This window comes from Bombus pascuorum, chromosome 1, assembly GCF_905332965.1.
Source record: "Bombus pascuorum chromosome 1, iyBomPasc1.1, whole genome shotgun sequence".
Taxonomy (NCBI): Eukaryota; Metazoa; Arthropoda; class Insecta; order Hymenoptera; family Apidae; genus Bombus; species Bombus pascuorum.
The window spans coordinates 33,638,429-33,648,370 of NC_083488.1; the positions used below are offsets into that span (position 1 = coordinate 33,638,429).

The following is a 9,942-nucleotide window of genomic DNA, read 5'->3' on the forward strand; positions in this document are numbered from 1 at the left end:
ATCCGTTACTTTGTTACAATATCCATTGCACGCTACGTTCAATATTTGCTTATAACTTTCTAATAAAGCGTTTGCAGCCAAGCTTCGTGTAAAATTCTTTTCATACTCTCGCACGAGAAAAGCGGGAAACAGAGAAAATAGTCACGTATTTCGTGCAATTATATATACAGGATATATACATATTTTATTTTACAATACATATTTTATACAGCGATATTACTCATCGAAGATATCATACATTTACCTCTGCTGGAAAATTAATTCACATATTCTCCGTTATTTTAAGATGCATTTCATATTTAAGACGTTTCGAAGAAAACCGTTCTACCATAAAATCTACTGGAACTTGACGTTCTTTCAGAATATCACAAAGGAAGCTGTATTACAACGTAGCAAATATTACAAGGGAGTCGTAATATATCCTACATCGCGTTACGATCTCGAATACAGGGGAAATCAAGATATATTGGTTATGTCGGTGATCCAATCTTTCAGTTCTGCTATAGCTGTAAAAGCAGTTGGATACTGCCTGTCGCATGATCGACTCCAGGATACCACCCCTGTAAATGTCAACAACGCCGCTCATAATCGATGCTCGTGTCGAATATCGAGATGAAACACGATTGATATTGATTTCAAATAATTAAAACACACGGCTGAAAAAACAAGTGTTTCAAGAATGGAGCAGTCAAAGAGAACGTGCTCCATATTATCGACAAAAGGGAAATCAAATTTTAACGCATATTCAAACTCACCGAATAACGTGCTCTGAAAAATGAGAGGTGAGCCAGAATCCCCAACGCAGGGTCTAGCAGTGTCCGATAAGGCACAAAACATCCTGTTGGTTAATAAGTCACCACCGCTAGCTTCCTCGCAGTCCTGGTTATTAATTTTCCGCATCGTACTATGTAAAAGTACGTCCGAGACCGGACCGAATAACTGTAATAAACGGCAGCGTTTCTATATCCTGTTTCGAAACACGTTAACCCGAAAGTTTTTCGGATTGTAGCTACCTCGAATATACCCCAGCCGAGAACTTTAACCAGCGAATCGTCGTCGATCATCGAATGTGTTTTGGGCAATTTAATGGGCTGCTTCGTGCTATCGTACGTTATATTGTCGGACAGCTACGTCAGAAGAAATATTAGTGTAGTATATGTTTCAGGAAATAATAAATGATAAATGTAATCGATGATTTATTTAACGAGGTGAACGTGAAATATCTATCGAATAATTCATTTTATTATTACTGAATTATTATCACATCTTTTCAAGATGTTGCTAGATTCTTGTTCGAGTTTGAGATTTATTTAAGGGAGATTCAAATTCAACGAAATCGAAAATTACGATAAACGAAATAGTTATCAGTTGCCGTGAATAATTAAGAGTGTAATCTCCGATAGATTCCAACGCTTAAACCGTCTATTTCTGTCTAATGCATTGTGACACTAAATACCATTTCACGGTGTTCGATAATTCAAATTGATAAAATGAATCACAGAATTAAAATACACATTTACGATTACGAACGAATGTAACTAACAGCAAAATGCACGTTACAACCGATACGAAGTTTCGTTTTTAAGAAAAATATCAAAGATGTAAAAAAACTAATTTTGTGAGTAACGAATCGATTATTAATTACACCTTTTGATACGTTGCCTGCTTTCAACGTTCGTTTCGATAATATCTTGACACTCGTAGCGGTCACTAAATAGCGACGACAGGTACAGTAACGCGACAAGCGAGAATGTATTACCTCAACGAGACCAACGTCGTAGTCGTAATTAATTGCGTTAAAAGCGGGATGTATCACGACGCTTTGGACACCATAAATGTCACCACCCTCGTAATAACGCGACGTGCCCGCTCTCACGTGAAATGCCTTCGTTTCTACCCTGTAAAGCGATAAGGAAAAGGGAATAAAAAAAGAAAAAAAAGGAAAGACGCGTGTACGAATCGTGTGCACATGAAAATCGTTCGTCGAGAACGCGGTATGTATTAATCTTGCCTGAGAGCGCACTGCGCCGACGTTATTATCCACTTTTCCCCGACGATACCGCCGCCGCAGAAATGCTCAACTTGGTGACCGAAAAACGTACCATTGTTCTGCAACGAGACCTGCGACGAGAGGCAACGATTTTCTAAATGCCAAATCGACCGTGAAGATCGATCGCACGTTATACTAACCGCAAATGGATATTCCTCTATGGCGACCTTCTCCCCTCCAATAATCCTGGATTCTGCCGGTCCCGGGAATCTCGCTGACTCCGAGACGATTCTTTTTCCGTAATCGGCTGTACAACATTCAAATCAGACGAATCGTTTAATGCGTTTCGCGCGATATCGATACGTTGATAAGTTCGCTCGGTTAATTCTTTTGATACACGCTCTGCATGACCCTGTTTCCTTCCGCGCCTTTCCATTCATTTTCTTAATTATTTACAGAAAATATTAATTTGATCACGCGGAAGATAAAGTTTCATTTAATTGAGAGTTTAAGGGATATGGACGATAGATCTGGTTACAAGTTCTGCCTTCAACGGATAAAACGAAATATTTGTTAATTTCGAAATTTATGCAACTAATCAGAAGAATTAAACACGATAAGGAAATTTAATGTTGTAACTGATGCGCCGATATTACAAAAAAAATTAAAACGGACATCTGTTCAACGTAAACGTAAACATAGTACACAAATTTAACAACGTTACTAACTGTTCACTTCGCTTTATTTAAAGACACTATCAAATCGACGCTCGAACTAATGTATCTTAATCAACACGTTAATTTACTATCGGAACACTGGGCAAATTTATTGGGCAAATTAATTGGGCAAATTTCCAAATAATCTGTCACGATCTTTCAAACTTGCCATCTTACATAAAATATATAACGCAAATAGAATTAATTATAAAATAAACGTCACTCGAACCATATGTGGAAACCGCGCAGAATATCGGCGAAGCAAAGGCAATCAAGAACAGCGAAGCGTACATCGTTGCAACGTTTGAGATCATCGAGGGAACCGGGTGTTCCTTATAAAGCCGCAAATACGTAATTTCTGCATAAACAATGCATCCCCGGAATTACTGTCTCTTTGTTGCATTTATCGAGTGCTAATGCTTTGACATTAAGGCTAAGGCTACGATATTAAGGGCTAAATCGCCATTCATAACAAACGTGTTTTCCGCCTGTAATTAGAGAATGGCTCAAGTTATTAAGATAACGCCGAAAAAAAGACCCGTTGGTTTACTCTATGTCGCAACATGTCATAAATTTGATGCTTTGGTAGGACCTATGCTTATAAAATTCCGATGCTTGTTTAATCTACTCGAACAAATATTGATACTGCGTCGTTGTACAGACTATTTGCGTTATTAAATAGAAGCAGCTTCTTCTCGATTTCTTAGAAAGATGGAAAAATATAGTTTTGATCTTTCTTATACATAATATAGTAACTGGAATAAAATTTTTTAATTTGTTGCGCTTTTCGGATAATGATAGGCAGAAATTGAAATTGATAATTATAATGTCGTGTAAATTCATCAACTAAATGAAACCGGTTGACCGAATGGGTTGAACACGGTATACGATATAATATTACTCGATACGATAGTACTCGATATTGCTAAATTCTAAATGAAGGAATTTCTTTCGTATTCCTCTCAATGGATTTTATAATCGATAAATGTAGTCGTTATAAAATTTGCAAAATATTTACTTGATTCTTGTAGCTCAATGTCTTCGAGCTGTATTGTATCGTAAATTTTTTAATTCATTCCAATACTTATTTTCAGACAGTATAAGAAAAATCATAGTTGTCAGTATAAAAATATAGCTACGTCGCTTAATGAAACTTTTAAAAATTTATTCGCAAATTTACGATTTACGAGAGAAGCTGTGAAAACTGTTATCGAGTTATAAATAACTTTTTATTTAAAATCTCGCTTGCCCCGTTTTTGCGACGACACGTTAGGGACCTTCGTTCGATCGAAGATGATGTTATCAGCGATAGGAAAAATCGTTTTTAATATCGATATCGCGTTGAAAGAATCGTTTTACGCATACCCTCGCGGAGCTAATTGACCTGTGCAAATATCGAGTTAATGTACAGGCCGTCGTTGACTTCGTAAATACGTAACGCGTCTGTAATTTCCGTCGTTCTCACTTGTAATACCATTTTTTGGCAGAAGGCATCGAATTAATTAACCGGTCGCGCGCGGACGCTATTATCCCCAAAAATAATTTCAATCATACGTCACGCTGCACACATTGTCGTAAAACGAATCGTTAACACGAGATAAATACTGGATCTGGCAACGACAGATGGAACATGTATTGCCATATCTCTGATTGTGTGTTTCTCGCGTCAACGAGTACCAAGTAACGCGATATTTATTATTAAATTAACATATATCAGGCTCGGTTGAAAATTTGTCGCGCTGATCATCGTTCGAACGTTCTAATCCTATATGTCAATTTGATCGTTCATTGTTTTTGCACGTTCGATATTCTTATTATCGGTTTTCTGGGGTTTATTTTGTTTGATAAATCGGCGATATAGCGAGAATTCCCTGCGTACTGCTTTATTTTGTTTAATCATATTCAAAATATCATTGATAATCTCGTTCGTGCTCCGTTTGTGCCATTCATTTGGCAAAGTATTAATGCGAACGATCGCTGCTTCCATCGATTATACGCGACAATGAGCGAATTATTATTTCACATGTTTAATTTCCACCACCGTTTTGCAACTCTGGAACGTTACGTTTCGAAAAAACGTTCCAAAAAACGAAATATTGAAATATTTTAAGCTGATTAACGCGTTCATGGTTTCTATGGTTTATGGATTACAGTTGGTATATTAACCTTTTGTGTTTTCCCTGGTAGTTGATTTTTCGCATAAAAATATAGATTCACTGCGAATACATTTGCCGATTATAACGTAGAATCTTTCTAATTAATCTCAAATGTACATCGAAGTATTTCTTATTTCAGTCTTCGCGTTTTTCCATCTTTCTCAAACGTTTCGTCGTATACCTAAAGATAATATCGTTCAGATACAGGAAAAGATATCTAACTAAGAAGTTCAAGCAGCGATCGATAGTGACTGATAAACACATTTTAACGATCAAACATAAAACTACATAGAACATGGCACTCCTATATAAAACAGTAACTTCTGCAATCTCGGACAATTCAAATTTGATCGTTATTTATCTTATTATTTCGCACAATGTTTCTACTCATATTTATTTTAATATAATTGAAAATAATTACGTACAAACGAACAAGCCAAATATTCTTCGAAAAAGGACACAAAATGTATTTTATGTCTTCTAATTCGTCTAGCTCGTTTATTATCAATTGCCAAAAGCGTCATAGCGGTACCATAAACATTCTATCAGCAAAATAATTCACACGAAAATTAAAAGCGTGCAATGCGGAAAAAGAACATGCTGAACCTTTTGCATACGATTAACGTGCCTAACCTACGTCATCAACGAACGCGGAGAACCGAACGCAGACGTTGCGTAAAGAACGTCGCGTCGCATCGACGTACTTCCAGTTTTGGAAAGATGGTGAGTGAAACGCGATTTAATCGCCGTTCCATGGTCCGCGTGATATCGTTGACCCGCGAAACGAACGCGGAGCTAGTTGCTCGCTTGTAGATGCGGCAGCAATTTGACCTCACCGTCGCTCGATGAGCAAAAATTATCGCGACGATTCTCGTAACACGTCGGTGTATTTCATTCGGTTGTTTCCAGCTGGGACACTCTATCCATTTGGCCTTCGCCAACCGGCTCTGCGAAAATATTTTAGCGGGATGCGAGTACGCGAAACGCTTGAATTCCTGTAAAATGTGCATTCGTAATCCGACGTAGACGCGAATCCGCCATAAATTTGGATAAACGTCGTGCTTCTCTCCCCTGCCCCTTCCCCTATCTGTCGTTCACCGTAATTTCAATAATCGTATCGCGCCGATACGATGCACACTTCCGATCAGCGTTTTTCTTCTCTCGTTTCTCTCTCTCTCTCTTTTTTCTTTCTTTTTTATCAGAAATCGGATTACCGTGGCTGATTGTGAGTCACGAGTCGAGTAAACGCTCCGACGATAAACAGAGTTACATTATTTCTCTTGCGCAATGCTGTCATCGTGATGTGCATTGATTCGTTCGCATTCATAAACTAAAAAACAACGTGGTTCGATTTGTAAATATACCTACATCCATACGTAATTTATACACATGAATGTTGTATTACAGGTGAACAGCAGACAAAATATCTCTTGTAGAGGAGAGATAAAATCTCGTGTGACTTTTTATATCAGCGATATATTAATTAATATTCTTCTAACTGACTGCTTTATTTACATTTAGATATTGCTCGACTCGATATAAATATCATTGTATCAAATACAACGTTTCGTCTCAATCTTCGATACTCAAATACTTATTACATCTTTCCGAAACAGAAGAATTATATCGATAATTTAAATACTCTCAGTTCAACTATCTTTCATTGTTCTTTCACTAACATATGCTAATTTAATAAATGATAAAGGAAGAGAGGTACATAATTGAATTAATAACCCGACTAAAAGTAGCAATGAAACTGAGTTTCAAGTTTGTCAAATTTCCTTTCGAATATTCGTAAAGAAATTATTAAAGGAATATTCCTCGGTGAATTTAAATTAAGCGAACAGTTTAAGAAGCTCGTGCATCAGCTGAATTAGGTGCGAACATACGCCGTTATTACATGCGCGTTGTACAAATTTCGCCATCGTATAGATCGCCTAAATATTATCCATTTTCTGTTAAGAGCGCGTTGGAGGCGTAAAAACGTTTATATGTATAGCTATCAGCGTATTATGATAAACCGGAATTTCGGAAACTCTAGAGCGTTCAAGAAACTCTTGTGTGTTACGCGTGTGTGTTCGTGTTAAGCCTTTCGTGCAGTGCGTCGTGGGTAGAACCCAAGTATTAGAAGTTGGAAATTTCAACGAAGAGATTACAACGAATTAACCTGGAAGGAAGTTCGCGTATAAGAGGGATGCCGCGTTTACTAGAAGCTCACCGAAGGAATATCGTTCTGTGAAAACTGTTATTTCGCAATAGCGAAACGAATTTCCATTAAATTGTCGGTTCGTTCCGACTATAATGTCCCGACGCTGAAAGAATCGGTGGATAAAAGAATTACAAATGTTTGACGAGCGAAGATAACTATTTGTAATAAAATTATATAGTGTAATATAAAGGGTGTCCCATTTAAATCGGCCTTTGCAAATATCTGAAATTATTCGTGTTTTCACATAGAATACGGTAGGTACGTTGTCAGTAATTTTTCTGTAGGTAGAAACGCAAAGGATACATGGAAATCGATTTTATGTTCACCATAGAATTTGTTCAATTTAATTTTTAATTGTTCAATTTAGTAATTTTACTAGATTTACCGTATGCGGTAAAACTTTCCAATGAAATGTACATACATAAAATTTATTAAATTGTATTTGTACTATAAATTAAAATTATCCTATGATATCTGCCTTGGTTTCTTTATAATTGTTGGGTTTTATTGTTTTTTTGACATCTACATTTTTTTTCTTTAGTAGAATTTTTATTTTTTTATTTTTATTTTTCACGATGTAGAAATATCCGAAGCATGTAACAACTATCTCACGTCGACTCTATTACTGTTAATTGCTGTCTCACTTATTGAAATTTTTTTGGAATATGAACTTTTATGCCCTTGTGTAAAGTAGGAAATCGGAAGCGTAGTTCGCAGTGTATATTTTTCCACGTTTTTAATCCATATTGGATATTAACTATCAAATACATTAATTTCTGCCGAGTTCTGTATACTTGATTTAATAATACATCGAATTCACATTGCCTGGCTTTGTACATAGTATAACGAATAACGAAATTTAATACGGAAATTTCGATAAAAGCTTGAAGCTAAATAGGGATCTGAGGAATGTTTAATCGAAATACAAATATTTAAATACAAACACCCTATTTCGTTTAAAGTCGGATCGTGTAAATTTCCTAAAAAAAATGTTAACATAATATAAAACATCGATAAATGAAACGATCTTACGATTTCCCGACGCTCTTGGGTTGAAAAACACGTTATCGAAGCATAACTACGATGCGACCAACGTTAAACAGAGAAGAGAAATATAAAAAGATAAATCAAATATATTTCGATACGCATGATTAATCCTACAAATGGATTACTCACTTGTGTAAACTAGAATTCGTACAGGATTTCGACACCTATAATAATCAACGGTACCAGACTTTACATATCGATAAGTTTCACTCGTCGAAATTTTCTCTCCAAGTCACTGTCGGTTCGAGAACGTCCCGATGCAACGTGTCAAAAGGATAATGGTAACTAAATTCCGGCTGAAACAAAACTGAAACAATACGAAGTGTCGTTCTCGAAGCGAGAGGGTTTTAGCGCAGTTAATCAAGGGCTCTCGTCCCATCAGTCGCGGAAAACGCGTGACGGCCGTGGTCAGGAGTGAAATTTAAATGGTAATTTTCAGCCGGATTACACGCTGTGGAATTATTCGTGGTCCTCACTTTCGCAGCCCCGGCCGGCTAATGCCGCCTTATTTTCATTGCGTTCAGTCGGCCGTGCTATAAATAATACACGTTACTTCCTTTGCGAGCCGCGTTCATCACATTTATAATACACTTGAGATAGGTATCCGCCGTGCATTCGTTGGATACGGCCATCGTATAATTTTAACGCTACCGCCTGGCCTTTTACGTTTACGAGGCTCGTTTGCCATTGCATTAATTTCTGCGTTCGTCCCGCAACGTTTCGAAACACGTGTCCGCGTTTCTGAAACTAGGCGCGTTTCGCTGTTCGCGCCACTTCGTATCAGCCCTCGGCTGCAATCGATACAACACACATTCGTACACGATGCCAAACTGTACGCGTCCATAACGTGCGTTCATTGAATAAATCGTCTCTGTGTATCTTTCCTCCGTTACTCTCTCCCGTTTTTCCTCCCTTTTTTTCCTTTTTCAGCTTTTTTCGTTAGCGGCCTCTATTACGTGTGACAAGATTTGCAAGTGTTCGCGTGTACGCGCGAATAAGCAACGATACAACGACGTAGAAAATAGGAGAGAAAGCGAAAAAAAGGAAGAAAGAATGATACGCTTTACCAGCCACAAATGGAACACCATTTGTCGTCGTTTCAATTGTTTTATTTCCGGATCGGATTTTATTTACTGCGGAGTAATCGAAATTGCAGTCGGTCGTAGTAAAAATTATATAGAGACCGCGTACGGCGAGAGCGGACGCTGTCGCGTCTACGTTACAGAGTGAAATGTTGCATGGATAAATCGTAACCCGTACGAGGCTAGTTCAAATATTATTTTTCCGGTGTTTGTTCCACGGTGGAGTTCACACTGGAAATGTACACGCGCGGATTAATCAAATACAAGCGAGACTTGTAAAAGCGAAGTTACGATAGTGTCGCCTTTTCGAAGTCATCGTGCAATTCTTTTGAATAGATAATGTAGCATTCTTGTTCGTAAAAAAGAACTGGACGAGAGTAAGAGGAAGACATTGCCGAGGATGTCTCTGCTTTTCGTCTCGACTCTAGATACGTGCAAGATCTAACGGTAACTCGATAAAAGTTAATTTTTATGGTTCGAGCACGTTGTACGCTTTTAAGCGATAGGTCTAAACGTGGACTTGGCCAAGCTTGGACACGGTACAATATACCTAGATTTAAAAAGAAAAAGGAACGTGATAGAATACACTATTGGTATTCTTCTTACATTACTGTCGCATATTGTCGTAATCGCGTGCTCTATCGTAATCGTATCTCGTGATTAACGCGATTTCGCAGAAGTTAATATTTACTCAAGTTGGTACTCGAGCATCGATTAATTTTTCTTCCTCTATATGTTTTTT

At 37.5% G+C, this 9,942-nt stretch overlaps 1 pseudogene; it reads right to left on the reverse strand.

Annotated features, from left to right (window-relative positions):
* Positions 1-200: 200 nt before the first annotated feature.
* On the reverse strand, positions 201-4,183 carry LOC132916049 (trypsin 5G1-like; annotated as a pseudogene).
* Positions 4,184-9,942: the final 5,759 nt, after the last annotated feature.